General features: G+C 38.8%; 1 long non-coding RNA gene across 1 annotated transcript; it reads right to left on the bottom strand.

Annotated features, from left to right (window-relative positions):
• On the bottom strand, positions 386-3,468 carry LOC109833943. Its single transcript, XR_002245387.1, has 4 exons — positions 2,717-3,468; positions 2,239-2,326; positions 1,531-1,609; positions 386-1,115 (listed from the first exon to the last, which is right to left on the bottom strand). It is a non-coding gene; the product is annotated as an uncharacterized LOC109833943 (long non-coding RNA).

The raw sequence follows: 10,241 nt of genomic DNA, 5'->3' as shown, positions 1-10,241 counted from the left end.
CACTAGTAGAAAAATGAGCAATCTAGACGAAAAATTCCATCTAAGTTGCTCCATTTCCCGTCTAGATTACTCCATATAGACGGATTTTCGTCTAGTTTGCTCCATCTAGTCTGATTCCATCTAGGTTGGCGCAAACTAAACGAAATTCCATCTAGGTTGACTAACCTAGACGGTATCAACCTAGACGGAATGTGAAAAACCATCTAGGTTGCAACCTAGATGAAATTTCGTCTAGGTTGCTTCTGCTACAATAGTTTTTTTTTTGCAGAATCTACGTTGCACGTTATATATTATCTAACATCAAATCATATTTATATCCAACACAATCTAATTATATTTAAATATCAAAGACAATTATATTCAAATAATACATTCATCAAAATACTAGAGCGAAACATAAATTATTTATATAGACAATAACTAATTTTTACGCGTCAAGGATTTATACAATAAAAGAGTTCGCGAAAGCAATGAGAAAGGTAAATTTACAGATGTGAAGAGAAGTAGAGACAAAGCAATATTATTCCTAATCAGAATAAAAAAAAAGGGCATCCTTCATCTCAGAGTAGTATACATTCTCTAGACGCATGTCCTCCTCCTGTATCAATACCAGATAAAAAATCTAAATAAGAAACAAAAAATCCAATAGAAGAAAGCAATGAAATATAAAACATAAGATCAGTGCATTATCATACAACGCCACCCTTCATCCATCTAATAAGACATAATGTCAAAGATCCTAAAAAGAATCAGTATAAATGTATAAGAAACCTAGTGAGGCAGGAAATAAAACAAATAACAAATAATGATAAAAGATGAACAATTTATTGTTACGATCTTGTTGATTAAACCAGAACTCCTAGTATTTTGTTATCCATTTACCACTTTACATACTTCGAAATACTTCTATTTTAGAAGCTCTTGAGACATAATCATACGAAACCTAATGTAACATGAACTACGTACCTGATTTGACCTGAGATATACCTGTTTGAGATGAAAAATAATCACACGAAACCTGTTTTCTGAGAAAAAATAAGCAAGACCTATAATAACCTGATTATTCATAAATTTATGAAATACGTACCTGAGTTAGCCAAAAATTCTTCTGAAACCTATAAAAAACATATAAATGACCTGAATAGCCATAAATACGTATATAACATAGCAAATTACATCGAACCTGATATTTATGTATGTTGATGAACTTTATGTGCAAAAATTCATTTGAAAATATGTCTTGACATCATGTCAAATAAATCAGCCACATGTATATACGAATTATGGTTGTGGGCTCAAAACTTGTTCAATATCATCATTATTAGCCATCCAGTACAATATCAATAGATATTGCAAGTTACTAATCTTAGAAAAATTAACAATCATCATAGCCTAAATTGAATAGCCACAAACAGTATCAAAATCAACAAATCCAACCGAACACCTGAACACAAATAGAACCAAGTGCCTGAACACAAACAACCCAGGAAAACATTACATGTAATTTGGTAAGATGAATATGGGACTTACCCCATTCAGATGGGAAAAGATCATTAGGAGACTTGTTATCGGTGAACTATGTTCCAAGAATCAATTCAGTCCCTCGAATCTGCAAAAGAAATGTGATACTAAGTTTAAGTTTTCCACTTGAATATGAATTAATATTTTGAACTATGCTCTCAGAGAAAAGAATGTTTTATTAAACTATTGACAACACTAGCTTTGGAAACATAATTAATGAGATACCTCTTAAAACTGACCAAAGCAACACACTACATAAGAATTGCACAATAAAAGTTAATGGACGCAGCTATAATGTAACAGAAAAGGTCAGAAAATTGCATCTAAGAGAATTCCTTCCTATTATCTTCTTTCTCAACTCATAAAGGCAGAATGCACTCAACATAACAAGTGTAAAGAACTATACCACATGAACGCGGTTAACACTCGCGGGCTAAGGCGCATAGGAGCAACACCAACTATACATCACTATTATTTTGTTTATAGCAACGCATCATTAAGTCTTGTCTGTCTAAAACTCCAATTACATTCAACTTAATCATTTTCTCATCTTCTTACTTCTAATCTAAATTAAAAGGTCATGCAATCATTTCCCTCAAATACAAAGCAATTTTCTGCATAATCACATATTTACCAAATATTTACCAAATATTCATCATAGTAAAAAGCAGTTAAAAGGCACAGATAGAATACACAACTGAAAACAAAGAATGTTACCAATTTTGTTGCTTTGAGAGTGTATCACTTCTGAAATCTCAGTGCTAGCAAGGATTGCACCAACTGGCATGTATGCGGACGAAAGAGCCTACAAATTCAATTATCAGAAACAATAAACCTCCCAGTTCACAACCTATGTGGAAAACAAGCAAGTGAATTGAGTGAAATATGTTCACATTGACTTAATAGTCATACCAGATTTAGGCAGAGAAGTACATTTATACATGATCCTTCAGTTCACAGTTATACATGATATCATACCAAATATTCATTCTATGTCAATTATTACAAATATTTCTTCATGACAAAAAAACACAGTTATAAATGATCCACTAACATATCAATCAAACTATTATAGACCATAACATATCAATCACATATCGATCAAATTATCATAATACATCAATCAAACTATTATAGACCATATTAAACCTTCATGCCGCAACAAAACATAGCAACACTATAAAACATCACATACCCATTGCCTCAGCCTCCATCCCCTTCTTGAAATGCCCTTTCATCAGATTCCCATACACAATCCCATCCTCGATCTGCCCTCCTCCCATCTTCTCTTTCATCTCTTCAAACAGCTCAATAACCCTATCGGGCTCCTTCTTCTTGACAAAGCCCGACATTATGTGGTTATAGACGGCAACGTCAGGCCCACAGAAGCCCTTGGCAATCATCTCGTCCTTGAGCTCCACGGCCCGATCGATCTTAGCATTATCAACCAGCCCTTTGGTGAGAATCCTATACGTCGTCAGCGAGGGGTTGATGGGGGCATCGTCTTTGATGAGGAGACGATAGTGCTCGAGGGCCGTATCAGGCTTGCGGCAATCGTAGTAAACTTGAAGTAGGAGGTTGTGGGTGATCACGGTGGGGGCCACCGACACCTAGGTGATGAACCGGTGGAGGGAAAGCAAGTCAGAGTATCGGGATTGCCTGAGGAGCGTGTGGAGAATGGCGTTGCAGGTGAAGATCGTCGGCTTGCAGTTGGAATAGATCGAGCGACGGACCAAAAGCGAGGCCTCATCGAGATCGTTGACCCCGATTAGGTTTAGGATCTCATTGTCGAGGTTGAGGCGTTTGCGAGCGAGGGCGGAGAGGGGTTCGGGGATCTTGGGGGCGTTAGGGTTTATAGGGGTTTTGGAGGGGATGCGTTGCTATTGAGGCTGGTGGAGGGAGGAGAGGGGAGGCCGTCGATGCGGAAGGTGGAGCTTGCGTCGCGACGGCTCGTGGCGGCCTCTTTCGGGCGGTGGCGAAGGAGAGGAGGGTGCGGGGGCGGGCGAGCGAATGTGCGAGAAGATTGAGAGACGGTGGGGGTGGGGGTACACGAAGAGGGGTAAAGAGAGGAGCCGAGAGAGGACGGCGGGAGGGAAGGGCGTCGGGGTGGGTAAGGGCCTGGGGTATTTACTCCGATGGGGGATGAGGGAGAGGGAAATTGGAGTTGGAGGCGGCGTGGTGGGGAAGTGGCATAGGTTAGGGTTTTGTTTTAATTTTTTTATTAATGGGCTGTTTGGTTCTTTTCTTAGATATATGAAAATGCATTTTCATGTATAAAAACACAAGTTTTGAATTTTTCAAACATTTTTAAAAAATAAATTGTTTCATTTTGGTTCGCACAAAAAAATGGTGGGAAACAAATGTATTTATTTTTCTTGTGTTTGGTTCGCATGGAAAAAAATGGAAAACTTTTGTTTATATGGCAAAAAGCTGACGTGACTGTAGTTTTCGTTGATTTCACGAGGTTGAGGAAGGAATTAGGAGAAAAAAAATCTGATGTGGTGGCGATTTTCACCGAGTTTCTCTTCTTCAACCCTAGCGAACCAAAGATTGAAAAAGAAACCGACGGAAAGCTTATATCCTACGTGGCCACGAAAAATCTGATGTGGAGGCGGTGTAAAACTTTTCCACCAAGTTAAAAAACGAACCAAACAGCCCCTAAACACAAACTAGACGGGAATTCTGTCTAGGTTGCCACGGGAATTCTATCTAAGTTGGCAACCTAGATAAAATTTCCGTCTAGGTTGCTTTTCAATTTTTAAAAAATAAAAAGCTTCCGTCTAGTTTGGTATTCTAGACAGAAATTTCCGTTTAGAATGCCGCAAAATAGACGGAACAATCTAGACGGAAATAATTCCGTCTAGATTGTTCCGTCTAGTTTGTTCGTTTTTCTACTATTACCCTAGTCTTGATTAAGACTTAGTAGGGGAAGAATTTTACCGTTGACAGAGGTATTTTATTGAACATGACAACTTAAAAGATTTGTTACTCTTAATCCAAGGGATTCCAAGTAACCAACCCCTAGTCGTGATTAAGACTTAGCAAGAGAAGAAAAAAGGGGTAGACATGGCACATCACATTATGGGTCACTATCCATCAAGTCGGAATAGAGGCACATCACCTGGTAGGCTACTATTTGATGAGTTTGATTATCAGAGATAACTGTTAACGTGATAGTTTTGGTGGATCCGTCATCCTATTGAAGAGGATTGGTGGGAGAATTTAGGAAAAATGGACTATGAGAGGTATATTGTTAACTTGATAGTATGGTAAACCCGCCATCCTATTGAAAAGGATTGGCTTCAGTGACCTAGTATCTTCTCCTTCTGATTGTGAAGATTGGGCTTGGTCCCACTGCTCAGGTTGATCCTGCTTACTTTGTTCTTCAGCTTTGACACTGGCAATAATTTTTTAAGCATGTTCATCTTGAAAGATTAGTTGTCTCTAGGAACGTCATTCTACAACCCTCATTTATACTAGAAGGTTGGTTTGCAAGTTGTGTCGACAGGTCTCCACTAGGGTAGACTGTGTCATACCTGACGAACATCGAAGAGCCATGCTTCAGAACCTCTTGACGAAGGCTTTGATAGGCTTCCTCTTCTTCTGCTTAGTGGTAAGAAGGTTATGAATGGAGACTTCTGTATCGTATTCAAAGAATCTTGACAGGAAGAGTCTTTCTAGATCCGCCTACTTTTGGATACATCCCGTAGGTAATTTCATGAACCATTCAAAGACAACCCCCTTGAGGGTGTCAATGAACAAACAAGTCAGTATAGCGTCGTTCGATATCACATTCTCAGTCTGTGATTTGAAATGATAGATATATTGGTTCGGTGATCTCGTACAGTCAAAAGCTCATAGCGTCGGGACTTCGAACTTTGGAGGATAAGGGGTTGTATCTCATTCGGCGGGATAAAGCCTAACAACTTCCTCATCTTGGACCTCGCTTCTATTGGCGATGACATTAAGACGAGCTTCCAATTCTTTTATTTTTATAAACTAGATATTCTGCTCGTTCTCCCTTCCTTCATCAGAGAAAGATTCCAGGTTGTAGGCTTCTTGGTCAGAAGCAGCATCATCAACCACTTTTCCCTTCTCTTTGCTTGTGTGAGGTCAGGTTGAAGACGATCTTCCTTTCCTAGAAGATTCTTGCATGAGTGGCGAACCTGTCTGCTGAGATTTAGCCTTGTCTGTGACGAATTGAGTCATTTGGATCCGGAGTTCATTGATAGCCTCATGTTGTGCTTTGATCATGGCTTGCTGCTCATCAAGTCTCTTCACGAGATCTTTAGGATATCCTGTCATATAAGCGGAGCTCTCATATTCTACAAAAGAACTAGAGGACTGAGACTCTGCGATAGCTGAGTGTTCATCATCAGAGTTAGTTCCTCTAGCCAATCTCCGATACTCAACAGGGGGTATGACTCCCTTTCAAGTCTGAGTGTGTTGATAGATTCCTTCAAACTCACTCCGTATACTTCTTATGTCCACCCATCAATCTAGTCATGCTACGAATAACCTAGTATGGGGATCTCACTGCCCGGTCAACAAGCCGAGGGTCTAGGGGGCAGCGCGTCCCTGGCTGGGGGGTCCGGGGGAGAAGTCGACCCCTCGGTGGGGTTCGGAGCAGCGCCCCAAAGGTCCACGATGTACGTAAGATTTTGTATTGAGTTTTATTACTTGGGCTCAATTCTATTTTCTAAAGTCCATGTCAGTCACTCTGAACACGACTTGACACATCGCGCAAGAAACGCGAGGGTCGTGTTTGGATTGAACGCAGGATTGAGGTCTACATTTTGCTGATGAAACGCGCCCCTGATGGTTGCGTTCTGGTGGATCCATGCAGCCTAAAGACTTACGTTTAGATTCTGGAACATTCTTCCAAGAACTGCGTTCAGGCTAATTAACGTGGTCTGGAGACCTACATTTTGGTTCTAGAACGCACTCCTGAGAGTTGTATTTTGTTTAGGAAACGCGTCCCTGATGACTGTGTTTTGGTGTTAGGACGCGTCCCTGAGGACTGTGTTTTGATTTTGGAACGCTCACTTGAGGGTTGTGTTTTAGTTGGATCACATGGAGCTTATACTTGGGCTCATCAACATGAGGTTTGCATTCTGAAGCAGAAACGCAGAGCTCTTGCTGAGGCTCACAAACGCATAGCTCGCGTTGATTGGAGGATCAATTCTCTTAGAATTTTGCTCATCATCAGGATCTCCTCCTTCATTGGACGATATTCTTCTTAGCCTATTTTAAGGCCTTTGTAGTGAGGTCATCTGCGTTGATGAAGCTTGTCGTCGCAATGGGCCTTTTATAATCCGATACCCATTGCTTTGGTGCGGGTGTGAGATCATTGACTCGATTGGCGAGTCTAGCAAAAGCTGAGTCCACTCCTTCAGAGGAGGGGTTGTTCAAGCAGTCTTGATTAAGGGGGAGGGCCTCTTTTGATGATTCAACAACATATGGAGCTCTGGTCTTGTTGGTGACCATGCGGACCTTGTGTATAGCCTTAGGGCTAAGGGATCCGTAGGATAGGGCTTCCTCATACTTGGCTTGATCAAACTCTACAACAAGAGTTTTGATCGTAGTTCCAGCGAGGTTGACGTCAGATTACGCCACCACTTCTTCGTCAGTGAAGCTAGTCCCTAACGAAGTTGTCATCTTTTATTTGATAAAAAATTAAAAGAAGAAAATAGAGAATTGAATTTGTATTATTCTCTCTAATAGACTTAGAAAAAGAATGGATTGTAATTCTCTCAATACAATCTCTCTCTAACAAACTTAGAAAAAGAAATTACAATTCCTCTATATCGGTTTTCCGATTTACAAAAGAGAGAAGAGATCGATAGAGACCCTTTCCTTTGTTTAACATGGGTTCTTCTCGGTGTCAATGGGAGTTCAGATCCTTGTATCCCGTTGATGATCCGAACATTTCACCTTGTTGGAACACGATATCTTCCTCTTGATTGACATTAAGGAGAACTTGTGTGACAAGTTTGAAAATAACTCTTAACGAGTTTTAGAATTTAGAGCGAGTTTAAACTCTGTAAAAGAGTTGGTTAGTTTAACCAAAAATCGATTTCAAGGAAAGAATAAACTCCTTGTTGCTGAAATTGAAAATACTCTTGGTTAAAGAATGATGAATGATGAACTTCTTCTCCAAAATTCCGATCAAAAAGATCCTCTTTTCAAGATCGCCTCCTCTCCCCAGCTTCGATCCTCCCTTTTTAGGTCCAGCGGTGAAACCCACTATTTATAGGGGTTTAAGAGGTGCAACCACCCCCTTAAATCTCTTCTTAATAAGGGTTTATGGGGTGTAACCGCCCTTATTAAGTAGAAAAACGGTTTTGAAACCTTTCAGATTCTGTTTGAACCAGTCAAATGTAAAATTCGCATTCTGGAATGAACTCTGCATCTTGATCCTAGGACGTAAAGTTGGGCTCTGCGTATTGGGCTGAAAACGCAGCAATGAGCTCTGCATTTGGATCTGGAACGCAGCGATTAACCCTACGTTTTGGGCTGAAAATGTAGCAATAAGCTTTGCATTTTGAATTTGAAACGCAGCCACGATCTCTGTGTTTTGAATCTGAAACGCAGTCACGACCTCTGCATTTTGATTTGAAGAGACCGTTAATTTATAGTCTCTTTTGCTAGAGCATTGCAAATATCGTCATCTTGTAATCTTCGTCTTGGCTCCTTAAAAATATGAGAGCCGTCAGATTGTAACTCCCAATGTTGATTATGAAGGCTGTTGAAATAAGGCTTTTATCGGTTATTGTAAAAATTATCAGATTATAATATTCATTAATCTACGTGAAAGTTTTTAAATTGTAGCCTTCTAAAAGCTAACAAATTGTAACTTTCATCATTGATGTTTGATGGGGATCATCTATCTACAGTAATTTTTAGACAGTCTACACCCACTCAAAGAACCAGACATAAAGTTGGGGAAGAAAGCGGCCCCTCATCAATCCTCAAACTCATCCAACCACGGATATAACTAACCGTGTGATCACTAGTACATCAACAGTCTAGCGGCCACCATGGGACATCTTTTTTTTTGAGAAAACATGTTGGGTTTTAAGCATGGGCCTGATCTATTTCGCCCTGTAGGACCACACCAAAGCTACGTTACTTGAGCTCAGCTTGAGGAAATAGTTTAGAAGCTTTCTTAATCTCTCCAAGAGCAATTCACTACCCTTTCTAGTGAACTTCTTAGTCGGCTTCCATAGCTGCAGTGAGCTACCTCAGCTCCCCCCCTCCTTCTAGAGACCAGCGATCAAAGACTCATACTCCTTCCGGAGCTCAGCGAGTAGTCCAGCCTCAGACTCCTCAGGCTACTGCTAAGACACTAAGGGATCGCGTCGAGCACACATCGCCACCACCGCGTCGATCGACTCATACTGACGAGCCTCGCCGACATCATCGCATCTCTGGTGAGAGTCCAGGCCCAGGTCACTTTGGGGAACACACTAGAGGAGTGGTCTCTAAGACTCTCCTCTATCATCGTGCCTCTCTCGCCCCCTTTGTTACCGTAGGGACCTTTGGATACGACCGAGTGTATAGACCGGTCATAGATGCCATCGGGGGGAACACCCCTCTCTCAGACGACCTTATGAATACCCCATGTGAGAAATTCAAGATGCCTCACGCAGAGAAGTAGAAAGACCGAGTGTTTAGAAGGATATCAGTTTCATATGTACACTACTATAAGTAATGTTTTACCTATATACTCATACTTTTTGTCAATTAATTGGCCGCTATGATTCTAGTTAGAAATTTGTCATTGTCATATGTACGGTTCTCATGTTCTATCATTTTCCATCCATAAATATTTCCTACGATGATTAATAAAATTTGTGTCAAGCAAATTACAATGAAGCCAGAGAATTAATCAATGACAGAAATTTACCCCTTGATAATCGTTGTAATGTTGCGGAAAGGACATGTAGAGTTACAATCCTAAAGTTGGCATTAAATCATTAATTTGGCAGAAATGAAGTCGTAATTTTGTGTGTAGGATATGTCAAGCAAATTACAATTCCTTTCCCCCCTATAAATCAAGTAACTAATTAGTATCTTACAATATATAAAAAAGATGGACAAAAATGAAGTTGTGCATAGGATGAACAATGCAGCTTGTAAGGACCATGGAATTTTAATACTAGTTAAAATAATTTTTTAGTATTTTAAAATATTTAATTATGATTTCTAAAAGAGTATTTATATTTTTCTCGAATTTCTACAATTTTATATGATTTAAAGTCTAAGTTTTATATTTATTTAAATAATTTAAATATTTATAAATTTATTTATTACAGTAAAAATGTCTAAAATTTATTCGTTGTGTTACCGATACTATTACGTATCATTTTGAATAATACGTGGTATTATTATTATTATTATGTATATTTTGTATTACGTATTATTTGTACAATTAGTTGTATTATTTTTACTGTTATATATTATCTATCGTATTAGTATAACTGGTACGTTTTACTATGTATATATTTATCTTATAATTATTTGATTTTAAATATAAGTAAATATATTTTTATTATTAATTATTCTTGTTTAATTGTACAATATGTGTATATTTTGACTATTTTGAATTAACTGTTGTATTAGCATAAAATATATGTTTTTATTTGTAGATAATTATTCTGTAATTAGATTAATTTTAAATACCCGTAATTATTTATTTTAATTATTTTTGTTTTAAA

Source organism: Asparagus officinalis, chromosome 3, assembly GCF_001876935.1.
Source record: "Asparagus officinalis chromosome 3, Aspof.V1, whole genome shotgun sequence".
NCBI classification, from domain to species: domain Eukaryota; kingdom Viridiplantae; phylum Streptophyta; class Magnoliopsida; order Asparagales; family Asparagaceae; genus Asparagus; species Asparagus officinalis.
This window is presented reverse-complemented; position numbering and strand designations above follow the sequence as displayed.